Source organism: Eubalaena glacialis, chromosome X (assembly GCF_028564815.1).
Source record: "Eubalaena glacialis isolate mEubGla1 chromosome X, mEubGla1.1.hap2.+ XY, whole genome shotgun sequence".
NCBI classification, from domain to species: domain Eukaryota; kingdom Metazoa; phylum Chordata; class Mammalia; order Artiodactyla; family Balaenidae; genus Eubalaena; species Eubalaena glacialis.
The window spans coordinates 116,941,829-116,954,768 of NC_083736.1; positions in this window are offsets into that span (position 1 = coordinate 116,941,829).

The following is a 12,940-nucleotide window of genomic DNA, read 5'->3' on the forward strand; positions in this document are numbered from 1 at the left end:
CATGACAAAGGAGGCAACGATAAAATGGAGAAAGACAGTCTCTTTAGTAAGTTGTCCTGGGAAAACTGGACAGCTACATGTAAAAGAATGAGATTAAAATGTTTCTTCATACCATATACCCAAAAAAAAATCACCCTCAAAATGGATTAAAGACGTAAATATGAGACCTGAAACCTTAAAACTCCTTGAAGAGAACATGGGCAGAACACTCTTTGACATAAATCATAGCAGTATTTTTCAGATATTTCTCCCAAGGCAAAAGAAATAAAAGGAAAACAAAACAAATGGGACCTCGTTAAATTTAAAAGCTTTTGCACTGGAAAGGAAACCATGGATAAAAAATGACAACCTACTGAATGGAAGAAAATATTTGCAAAATGATATGACCCACAAGGGGTTAATATCCAAAATATATAGACAGCTCATACTTAATGTCAAAAAACAACCCAATCAAAAAATGGGCAAAAAGACCTGAATAGACATTTTTCAAAATAAGACCTACAGATGGCTAATGGGCACATGAAAAGATGCTCAACTTGGCTAATTATTAGTAAATCAAAACAACAATTAGATATCACCTCAAACTCAGATCAGAAGTCTACAAATAACAAATGTTCAAGAGGGTATGGAGAAAAGGGAAAACTTATGCACTGTTGGGAGAAATGTCAATTGGTGTAGCCACTGTGGAAAACAGTATGGAGGTTCCTCAAAAAACTGAAAATAGAACTCCTTTATGATTCAGCAATTCTACTCCTCAGTGTATATGTGGAAAATGAGAGAACACTAATTTGAAAAGATATGTGCACCACAATGTTCATAGCAGAAACATTTACAATAGCCAAGATATAGAAGCAGCCCAAATGTCTACCAACAGATGAATTGATAAAGATGTGGCGTATATATTTTTTTATTTATATATATATATATATATATATATAAAATATATATATATATAAAATACACACACACACACACAGGAATATTACAAAGTCATAAAAAAGAGTAAAATTCTGTGATTTGCAGTAATGTAGGTGGGCCTAGAGAGTACTATGCTTAGTGAAATAAGTCAAAGAAAAATTCTGTATGATATGACTTATATGTGGAATCTAAAAAAATAAAACAAACAAATGTATATAGCAAAACAGAAATAGAATCAGAGATATAGAAAACAAACTAGTGGTTACCAGTTAGGAGAGGGAAAGGGGAAGGGTAATGTTAGGTGAATGGGATTTTTTTTTTATTAGTTATCTATTTTATACATATTAGTATATATATATATATATATATATATATATATATATCAATCCCAATTTCCCAATTCATCCCACCACCACCCACTCCCCGCTTTCTCCCCTTGGTGCCCATATATTTGTTCTCTACATCTGTGTCTCTATTTCTGCCTTGCAAACCAGTTCATCTGTACCATTTTTCTAGATTCCACATATATGTGTTAATATACCATACTTGTTTTTCTCTTTCTGACTTACTTCACTCTGTATGACAGTCTCTAGGTCCATCCACGTCTCTACAAATGACCCAATTTCGTTCCCTTTTATGGCTGAGTAATATTCCATTGTATATATGTACCACATCTTCTTTATCCATTCGTCTGTCGATGGGCATTTAGGTTGCCTCCATGACCTGGCTATTGCAAATAGTGCTGCAATGATCTTTGGGGTGCATGTGTCTTTTTGAATTATGGTTTTCTCAGGGTATATGCCCAGTAGTGGGATTGCTGGGTCATATGGTAGTTCTATTTTTAGTTTTTTAAGGAACCTCCATACTGTTCTCCATAGTGGCTGTATCAATTTACATTCCCACCAACAGTGCAAGAGGGTTCCCTTTTCTCCACACCCTCTCCAGCATTTGTTGTTTGTAGATTTTCTGATGATGCCCATTCTGACCAGTGTGAGGTGATACCTCATTGTAGTTTTGATTTGCATTTCTCTAATAATTAGTGATGCTGAGCAGCTTTTCATGTGCCTCTTGGCCATCTGTATGTCTTCTCTGAAGAAATGTCTATTTAGGTCTTCTGCCCATTTTTTGATTGGGTTGTTTGTTTAATATTGAGCTGCATGAGCTGTTTATATATTTTAGAGATTAATCCTTTGTCCACTGATTCGTTTGCAAATATTTTCTCCCATTCTGAGGGTTGTCTTTTCATCTTATTTATAGTTTCCTTTGCTGTGCAAAAGCTTTTAAGTTTCATCAGGTCCCATTTGTTTATAGGATTAAGAGATACAAACCCTTATGTATAAAATAGTTAAGCAACAAGGATATATTGTACAGCACAGGGGATTATAGCCATTGTTTTGTAAAAACTTTTAATGGAGTATCATCTATAAAAATGTCAAATTACTATATTGTACATCTGAAGCTAATATAATACTGTAAGTCAATTTTACATCATTCTTTTTAAAAAGACAAGGAAAAATAAGACCCACAGTTTCAAGTAAAAGAGTTGATATTCAAACTCATATATGTCTGGTTCTAGTGTTTATATTAAGAACCAATGTGATATAACACAAAAGAGGGGTGAAGCCACAGGAATGACTTAATTGTTTGGCACAGTTTGGGGTTATGATTTAAAAGTATCTACAGAAACTTTTTCATGCAGGTACTAGAAGATGAAAATTCTGTTATTAACAGAATGGCAACCACTTGCGTTAGGCATAACTCTCTCCAAATAGGGTGTTTTAAATGTAAGGACTTTAGTTGAAGCCATTACTTATAATAGCTTAATAAATTTTAACTTCTTAGTGTAAAAATCCCTAAACTGGATGTAGCAAGATCTACTTCTAGTCCTAGTTTTGCCATTAATTTACTGTACTTCATTGGCCAAGTCACATTACCTCTATGTGCTCTATGAAAGCTGAACTTGACCTCAAAAGTCACAAGTCCTTTCAGCTCTAATATTCTATTCATTAACTCACTTATTCAACAAATATTTACTGAACACGAGTTATGTGCCAGACACTGTGTTGCATTCTGGAGGTGGTGTGATAAGACAAAGATCCCGCCCTCATAAAGTTTACATTCTAGTGACGGGAGATAGATAATGCTGTACTGTGGATGGAGAGTGAATGGGGGCTACTCTACATTTGTCTGAGATCTAAATGGTATGGAGGAATCAGCCACGTGAAACATTTGGAAGAAAAGCTAAGGTTGTTTCTGACAGAGGAAACAGCAACTGTAAAGACCCTGAGGTAGGAAGAAGCTTGGAGCATTACAGGGAGCCAAGCAGAAAAAGATGGTCAACGTGACTAGAGTGTGGTGTGCAAAGGGCAGAGTGGGAATGGAGGAGACTGGAGAGATTATTAGGAGCCATGATCACACAGAGTCTTGTAAGCTGTAGGTACATGTTTGGATATTATGTAGGTTACAATGGGAAACCCTTAAGAAGTTATAAGAAGGGGTATGATAAGGTCAGTTTTATACTTATAAAAACATTACTCAGGCTCCAGTATGAAAAATGGCTTGTGGGAAGGAAAGAATAGGACAGGGACACCCAATATAGATGCTAGAGCTTACAACACACTAACTTTAGGACATTATATGCTAACCTGATAATCAAAACTGGTTAATATAACTTTCTTCCCAAAGAGTATAACTCTTCAAGATCGCATATGTAATTGGTAAGAATCCAGTTGATATGACATAAATATTCATTTCATATGAAAAGAAAAAATGTCTATTATATAGTACCTTATAAAGGACTCTATATCTGTCCACTGAGTTGCCTTTTAGAATTTTTATACACAGTTAAACTCTAGTCAGAAATACAAAGACAGAACATTAGGATGATACACACTTTTCTGTTTCTAAATTAGGGTTAAATCTTAGACTTGGGAACAAAAGAATTAGCAGTGATACAATTTATCGTTAATTTAGTAATATGTTAACATCCCTGACTAAAGACTAAAGCCCTCATGGTATTTATTGCTTCAATAAACATGCAATTAGATTGGGGAGAAAAGATCAGCCCAGCTGGCATCTACAGATATACTGGTCCTCAATTGTCATTAGCCAGAATTTCACCTACTGTCAACATCTTCTAGGGGTAAATCTCAGTTGCCTGGAAGATCTACTTTTCTGGGATAACTCATAGCCCCAAAATGCTTTACATTCTTACTATGATAGCAAGAAAAAAGAAACTGCAATACCATTGGCAGCAAAAATATCTACTAACAGTATTAGGCATGATTTATCTTCACAGGAAAAAAAGATGATAATAGTTCTTATTTTATTTACCTCTCTCAATGTGGGATGAAAGTAAAAATCAGAAAACAACAGAACATAGCCTCTCAAGGCTTCCTAACCCACAGTGTTAAGCTTTACAATCGAAGAGAAAAGGTATATACAGCATGTATATACTTAAGAAACATGAGCTGATGCTATTAGAGATTTGAAATTCTGAAATTCTCATAATTTTCCAATCATTCTGTATCTTTAAATGTAAGATTTTAGCTAAAAATCAAGATAATAAGGATATGATACTGAGACAAGTTACCATTTTGTGGCAACTGTGTAATATAGCTCAGTGGAAAAGTATTCCATAAAGGCTGCTGGGTACATAGCTAAACTTGACTTTCACCAGGAATCAAAAGGCCTGGTGAACTTCAATTGAGAATTCAAAGACTGAGGCAGCATGTTTGCATATATACAAAGGGCAACAAAACAGCATGCTGCCTTTGAGAACAGGGCCACTAAATGTATTTTTTAGCTGGAATGTTGCCAACAATTCTACTTGTGAGAATTAAGATGACTGTCAAAAAGTGTGTCTGACAAAAAAAAAAAATCAAGCCAAGAGAATGGTCAGTTATTGAATTTCCTAATTTCATGCGAATTGCAACATGCTAAGGCTATTTATTTTTGTGAAGCTGTTCACAGGGAGAAGTTCTTGAACATTTCGTACATGTTTTGGAAATTGTTGGTGATACTCTAAGGTTCCACAAAACAGGAATTTGTACTCACGTCTTTGCTTGTGCTCTTTTGTCAACCTGGTGACTGCCCCTACCTCAAAGGCCCAGCTCAAGTGTACTCCCCTTTTATCTGAAAGTGACTGTCCTGTTTCACATTATCCTCCTCCTCCTCCAGAAGCAAACTAATTGCCTTTATATATACGTATATGTTTACACTGACTTTATGCTTACCTCAATTGCCAAACCTTTCAAAGTAGTGGTATGTCTTAGAGGTTAAGAACACTGACGTTGGGGATAGGTAGACCTGGATCCATATGCTACCTCTTCCATTTACCACATGCGAGACGTTGGGAAAGATGCTCTCTAAGGCTCAGATCCCTTTGTTTGAAACATGGATATTTCCAACACCTACCTCATGCTGTTTTCTAAATGCTTTATGCTGTTTCATACCACTAGACCATCCCATCTGCCAATTCTTTCTGCTTTCTATATCTTTATTTACTTATATGGTTCTATTTCTTTCTTTTTAATTTTGACTTTATTTTAATTACATGTATGGTTTTTTTAATTGAAATATATTGGAGGTATAACATTCTGTAAATTTAAGGTTTACATGTTGATTTGATACATTTATATATTGTAATATTATGACTGTTGTAGTGAAAGCTCCTCTATCATGTCACATAATTATCACTTATTTTTATGGTGGGAATAATTAAGATATAGTCTCTTAGCAAGTCTGCTGATAATACAATACTGTCATCCATATTGCGTATACTGTGCATTTGATCTCCAGGACTTATTTATCTACTAGTTGCAAGTTTGTACCCTTAAACAGCATCTCTCCTGTTCCCCCAACTCCCTAGACCCTGGTAACCACCATTTTACTGTCTGTTTTTATGAGTTTGGCTTTTTAAGATTCCACATATAAGGGGTATACAGAATTTGTCGTTCTCTGACTGACTTATCTCACTTAGCATAATGTCCTCAAGGTCCATCTATGTTATCGCAAATGGCAAAACTTCCTTTTTTCTCATGGCTGAATAACAGATATATCTCACACCTTCTTTATCCGTTCATCCATGGACGGGCACTTAGGTTGCTTATACATCTTGGCTATTGTGAATAACGCTGCAATGCACATAGGAGTGCAGGTATCTCTTCAATATCCTGTTTTCATTTCCTTTGGGTATACACCCAGAAGTGGAACTGCTGGATCATATGGTAGCTGTTTCTTTTAATCAGGTTTTTTTTTCTTAGCCATTCTGGTAGGTAGACTGCATTACAATAGATGGAAAGTAGAAAGATGTAGGATATGTCCAAGATGTCATAAAAACAGGAACAGAAATTTAACAGCACATAGTTGAAGGCAGTTATTGGGGAAAAGTAAAACTGTTTCATGTTTGTACCCCACTGAATTCACACTGTTTAATAAATTGGTTACATTTCCTTAGGTATTAGTCCTCCTCCTATACTGATTACACCCAGAGAGCAGAAACCAAACATTGCTCCCTGGCAGCTTAACACAGGGTCTGACTCATATTAGGCACTCACAATGTTTGGTGAATGAATAAATAAATGCTCACATACCTACTGGTATGAGAGACTTATTTACTACATCTCAAGGCTGGAGAAAGGAAGCAATGGAAGTACTTCAAGGAGCAAGAGAGTGTCAAAGGATTTAGGAAGAAGAAAACAAAAATAGTGGTCACAAAGTTGACAAAATGAAAATGAGACACATATAAAGGAGAAAGTATAGAGCTAGTTTTGAAAAAGTTGACCAAGGGCTCTAGATTTAATAGCATGGCAAGGAGATCCTTGTTACCAGAGTGAGAGAGAGGTAAGTATCCTCAAGATACCGAAGACCTTCTTAGAAAAAGGGAGAAGAAAAGGGGGAGAAAAGAACAGTATCACAACCCTAGACAAAGCCTGCAAGCGTAAATCCCATGGCATTCTCTACTTGAAATAGGCATGGCCTTAACCAGAGATGGTTTCCAATCTACCAATAGAATTCAAACAGAAGAGTTTTCCATCTTGTTTGCTACGGAACCATTTGTCATTTTCCTTTTAAGTCAATAGCTCAGGGCCACAGTGTCACAGGCCCACCTAATTCCAAGCCAGTCTTTGAGTCATATCAGCAAGCAGAGTTTGATGCTGACCTTTTCATATTCGGTATTTGACTGCCTGGCCCATCAGTGGGTCTCACGTCTCTCTGTTTACAACTTCACTAAACTGTAAAGAGGGGACCGTCAGTCAAAATACCAAGAGCTGAAAGGTCACAGCAGACAGCTTACTATTTGCCAATGATTTTTAATCATTCGCTCTGCAATACACCCGAGACCCTACAGTTAATTCCATTTGTTATTGACAGAAGGAATTTCACCCAGCCTTTATTTCTAGGGTTTAACAGAAACCAGAGACAAATACAATAGAATCTCACTATATTGTGGGGATTAGGGATGATTCCATTCAATTCAACAGGCTTTTCTTTAATACTTTTAACATGCCCAACAATGTGTTGATTGCTATGGGAACATAAAAGAAGCAAAAATCATGTCCCTTACTCTACTGAGTTTTGGAAAAGTATGTAGGGAGACAAGACATACCCATATAACCCACATCTTCTCAAGCCCTCCATAGCCTGTGGGTATTAAATGAAGTCACCAAAGCACATTGGATAGACTGGATAAAATCTAGTACTGTCTTAGAATGGAACACTGTGTATCCCTCTAAAACAGGGTTTCTCAACCTCAGCACTATTGGTGTTTGGGGCCAGATAATTCAGTGTTGTGGAGAGGTGTGCTATACATTGTAGGATGTTTAGCAGCACTTGCCAGCCCCTACCCACTTCATGCTAGTAGCACCACCACCCCTGCAGTCATCACAACTGATAAAGGCTCCAGGTATTGCCCAATGTTCCCTGGGGGGCAAAATCATCCATGGTTAAGAAACACTGCTCCAATAAAGAAATAGATTTATATTCATTGACATATTATTAGTGGAAACTGAAAGATACAGAAGACTCTCACATTCATACATAGATACATATATATATGTGTATATATATGTAAAATGAATGGATGAAAGAGCCGTCTGCATCTTGTGCTTGTAGAAGACATATATATATATATATATATATACACACACACACATATATAAAATACATATGTGTATATACATATAAAAATCTATCTTGTACTTTTCACTAATAATATATATTATCTACTATATATTATATATAATATCATGTATATGTAGTGTACAAAGTCTAGACAAATGACTCTCAACCATGTCTACACATTATAATTACTGGAGGAGTTTTAAAAACAATCTCTTGGGGGTATGACCTGGACTCTGGTATTTTTTTCAAAGTTCCTCTAGTGATTCTATTGTTATTCAGCCATGGTTGATAACCATCCAGAGGGCTTGTTAAACACAAATAGGACAGCCTTACCTCCAGAATTTCTGAATCAGTAAGGCTGGGATGGGGCCTGATAATTCGCAATTCTAACAAGTTCACAAGTGACGCCCACGGTGCTGGTCCAGGGATCAAACTGAGAATCACTGCTCTAGAACGATGTATCCCAAATTATTAATGGTGCTCTTTTTCTCTCTTAAGTGGAATTCTAGGGCAGAGGACAAGGGAAAGTTCTACTCCTAATCTTAAATTCTTCTCTGTTGTTTGAATGTTTATTATAGGTATGTATTGCTTTTGTAATGTTTTTTAAATTTCCAAAACTAAAGAGCACACTGCCATTATTTGAAGTCCCCTTTATGTTCCTTCTAAATTTCCTTCCCATTCTTTCACCAAAGATAATTACTATCCTGAATATTTTGTTAATCCTTTTCTCACTGTATAAAAGTAGTTTTATCACCTATACCTGTATCCCCAAACAATGCATTAATTAATTTTGGCTATTTTCTAAAAGCACTATAAAACTAAAATTACACTATCTGTATTTACCCATGGCATAGTATTTTTTGGTAAATGCCATGATTTTTAGATTTACCTATGTTGATGTGTATAGCTACGGCTTACTCATTTTCATTCATTGCATTATTTTCCCCAATATATTTATATACATAATATGTACATTATTATTTCCAGTTTTTCTCCTCACAAACGATACTTCTCTGAACATTCATGTACATGCACATGTTTGTATTTACTGGGTAAAGAAGTTGTATAATACACATAACAACAAGATGAGCGTTCCATTACACCATACCTTCACCAATACTTGGTATTGACAGATTTTCATATTTTCCCATTTGATTGTTATGCAATGTTATTTCCCTGTGGTTTTAATTTGTAAATCCATGATGCAAATTTGTTTGCAAAGGAACGAATTTCATGCCTCATTCAGACATATGTGATATCAGAGGCACAAATGTTTAACTCCCTGATAAACTCCTCAGGGCACTCTTCACAAACATCCATACATGGGAAGGAATGAGTCCTGTATTTGCTGACCAAGGGCTAAATGAATTCAATTACATAATAATGATACTGACCCTATGTCTACATTTGGGTATTTTAAGTTATTTTCACATTCATTTTGATTTTCACAAAAGGAAGTACTTGAGGTGGGTCAAGCAAGTTTCCTTATCCCAAAATCAGAGAAAAGACCATGGAAACTCTGACTTAATAAATCTTTCCCCATCACATCACCGGATTTTGACAAAACTGGGGCCACAAAATAATTAAAATGCAAAACTAAAAGCAACCTTGAAAGTTACCTCTTTCAACACTCCACTTTTGAGTAGAAAAAATAGAATATATCAGAGGAGAAGTGACTTACTCAAGGTCATATAGCCAGTTTGAGGCTGAGCTGAGAATAGAACGCAAATCCAGTCATCTTTTCAGTGCAGCCCCCTGACATTCTGAGAACAGGCCTGTGAAAGAGATTCAAGATAGAAATCTTTGATATGCGGAGGGGAAGGGAAATAAAGCAATAGGCCTTTAAGAACAGGAGGTCATCCAGTATTACTCGGGCCAAGAAGACCATGCCCTGGGGAGCTTTTGGCATCACTGAGGGAAGATCTCAGTCGTCCCATCCACAACTGAGGCAATCAACCCCCAGGACTGTGCCAGGTTAGATTGGTCAGTGTAGGATCCTGATTTCTAATGGGGCAGTCCCCAGCTATAGCCTAACCTGCCAGCCACCTTGACGACGTGGGCTTCCAGAAGTCATTGTTTTAAAGCAGACACCATTGTACTGGCTGAAAGTACCTCCATCAGATTATCATGCTCTTAATTAGCCGTGGATGATGGCAATCAATTAAGGATGGCATAAAAGCCAATAGAAATAATGCAACTCTCATTAGGGATTTCTCATTTGTTATATGAGCGTGTCTACTGGGTGAGTTCCCATTAAAACAAACTGGGGCCTATTATTTAAGCCATTTCAGGAGAGTGCTGGGTTATCTTTCCATTTGACATTTATTGTACCTGGTATAAAGGTTAAAAACAATTATGTTCACTTGGAATATTTATTATCTTATGAGATTCAAGCAGGGCCATTATATTTGTTTTCTTCTCCTTATCAAAGCTGGTCAAAGGGAGACTTTTTAATGAGCTTGTGCTAAGTATTAAGGAAATGTTTCCCTTCCCTGCATCCAGAGAGATAAACCTGGAAATAAAGCTGGAAATAGTGACACTCTATAAAAGTTCCGAGATGTGTCATTTATTATTTGTACACTGCTGCTGCTGCACGTGCTTCGGGCCAGTTTCCTTTGTCTGAAAGAGACATATCGGCATCCCCAGGAAGGCACAATCAAATTAGTGGAAAGAACACGGGATTGGGAGTTGGAGGGTGGGTTGGAAGATCTCGCTCTTCCACCAGCTTCCTGTATGACTTTGACAACTCCATCCTTCCAGTTGCTCAGACCAAAATTCCTGATTCATCTCTTTCTCTTATACCCTATGTTCAAATCCTTAGCAAATCTTATTTGGTTCTACCTTCAAAATAAATCTAGAATTTGATTACTTCTCATTTCTTCCACTGCTACCAAGATGGCCCAAGCCAATGTCATCTCTAGCCTAGATTACTATCATAGCTTCCTAACTGGTTGAATTAGTCAGGGTTCTCCAGAGAAACAGAACCAATAGGAAATATATAAGATATACAGAAAGAGATGTATTATGGCTTACACAGTTATGGAAGCTAAAAAGTGCCACTATTTGCTGTCTGTAAGCTGGAGGCCTGGGAAAGCTGGTGGTGTAGTTCAAGTCCAAGCTTGAAGACCCAAAAACCAGGGGGCAAATGGTGTATGTCTCGGGGCAAATGGTGTATGTCTCAGGCCAAGTTGGAAGGCCTAAGAATCAGGAGTGTCAATGCTGAGGTCAGTAGAAGATGGATGTCTTAGCTCAAGCAGAGAGTGAATTTGCCCTTCCTCTGCCTTTTTGTTCTGTTCTGGTCCTCAGTGGATTGGAGGATGATGCAAACCTGCATTGATGAGGGTGATTTTCTTTATTCTACCGATTCAAATGCTAATCTCTTCCAGAGACACCTTCATAGATACATCCAGAAATAATATTTTACCAGCCATCTGGGCATCCCTTAGGCCAGTCAAGTTGATACATGAAATAAACCAACACACTGATCTTTTCCTTTCACCCTCACCCCTCTCACAGTCTATCTTCAACAGTAGAGCTAAAATTTAAATCCAAGTCAGATCACATCACTTCTCTGTTCAAAATCTGCAGTGGTTTCTCATTTCACTCATAGACTTCCCAGTGGCATTATAAACCCAATGGCAGCTGGTACCCCACCACCTCTCTTCCTTCATCTCCTACTATCCTCCCCATCACTAAGTTCTCTCCAGACAAGGTGGCCTTCTTGCTGTTGCTGGAACATGTCTGATTCAGGGCCTTGGATGAACAGTTCCTTCGGCCTGGAAAGATTTTCTCCTGGATGTCAGCAAGGCTCACCCACCCCCACCTTCTACAAGTCTTTTCTAAAATCTTAACTTCTCAGTGAAGTCGACTCTCATCACCCTATTTAAAGTTTCAACTCTTACAACCCCACACTCCTGATTCCCCTTTAACCTGCTGTCCTTTTGAGATGTTTTCCATGGCATTATCAATTGGTAACACTAGTATGTTAGAAAAATTAGTATAATTAGTGTAACATTTTTCACCTGTTCTGTTCACTGATCTATCTCAAGTGCTTTCAACAGTGCCCGACACAGAGTAGGGACACAGAGTAGGGACTCAACAGTTATTCGCCTAATTTAATAATATTTCTCTAATTTGAACTTCAGTTTCTCCATGTATATAATGATATGGCTGAACTTGTCCAGAGGTCAGCGAACATTTTTTTTTCTATAAAGATCCAGATAGTTAAGTGGTTTTGCAGCCATATGGTCTCTGTCACAACTACTCAGTTTTGCCACGGTAGTATGAAAGCAGCCATAGGCAATATATAAATCAATGGGCATGGCCGTTCCAATCAAACTTTATTCATGAACACAGGCAAAGAGCCAGCCTTGGGCTCAAGTCATACTTTGCCAACACCTGAACTAGATGATCTTTAAGAGGTCACTTGGTTCTGATGTTCTGTAGCTCCAGAGTATGAAGGAACAGGTTTGTTTTTAGGGGATTTTTTTTTTATCTTCCACATAAGAACTACCTGTTCTGCTTGTACTTAGACCTGGATGGCCTGCAGAGAAAAAGGGGTAAGCCAAGCAAAGTGCCAGGATGCCAGACCAGTGAAAAGTGTTCTATGTGCTTAAGGTACTACCTCCCTTCTACAGGATAAAAATAGTATTAGTGTCCTCAGCGGTTTCCATCACAGCACACCACACGCTGGTAGAGAATCATGAAGGGGAGGCCCATGCTAAACAGAGTACCTATATAGTAAAGAATCTAAGCTTGCCCATAAAGAGGTTTGGTTTTTGCCCTTGGCTTCTGGAAGGTAATTTCTAAGCCTTTGGAAAATCATATCTGATAAAAGTGTCTCTGTTTACCCCGGGGCCTTGTTCACTGGACAGTCTAACAGTGTGATTTACAATAG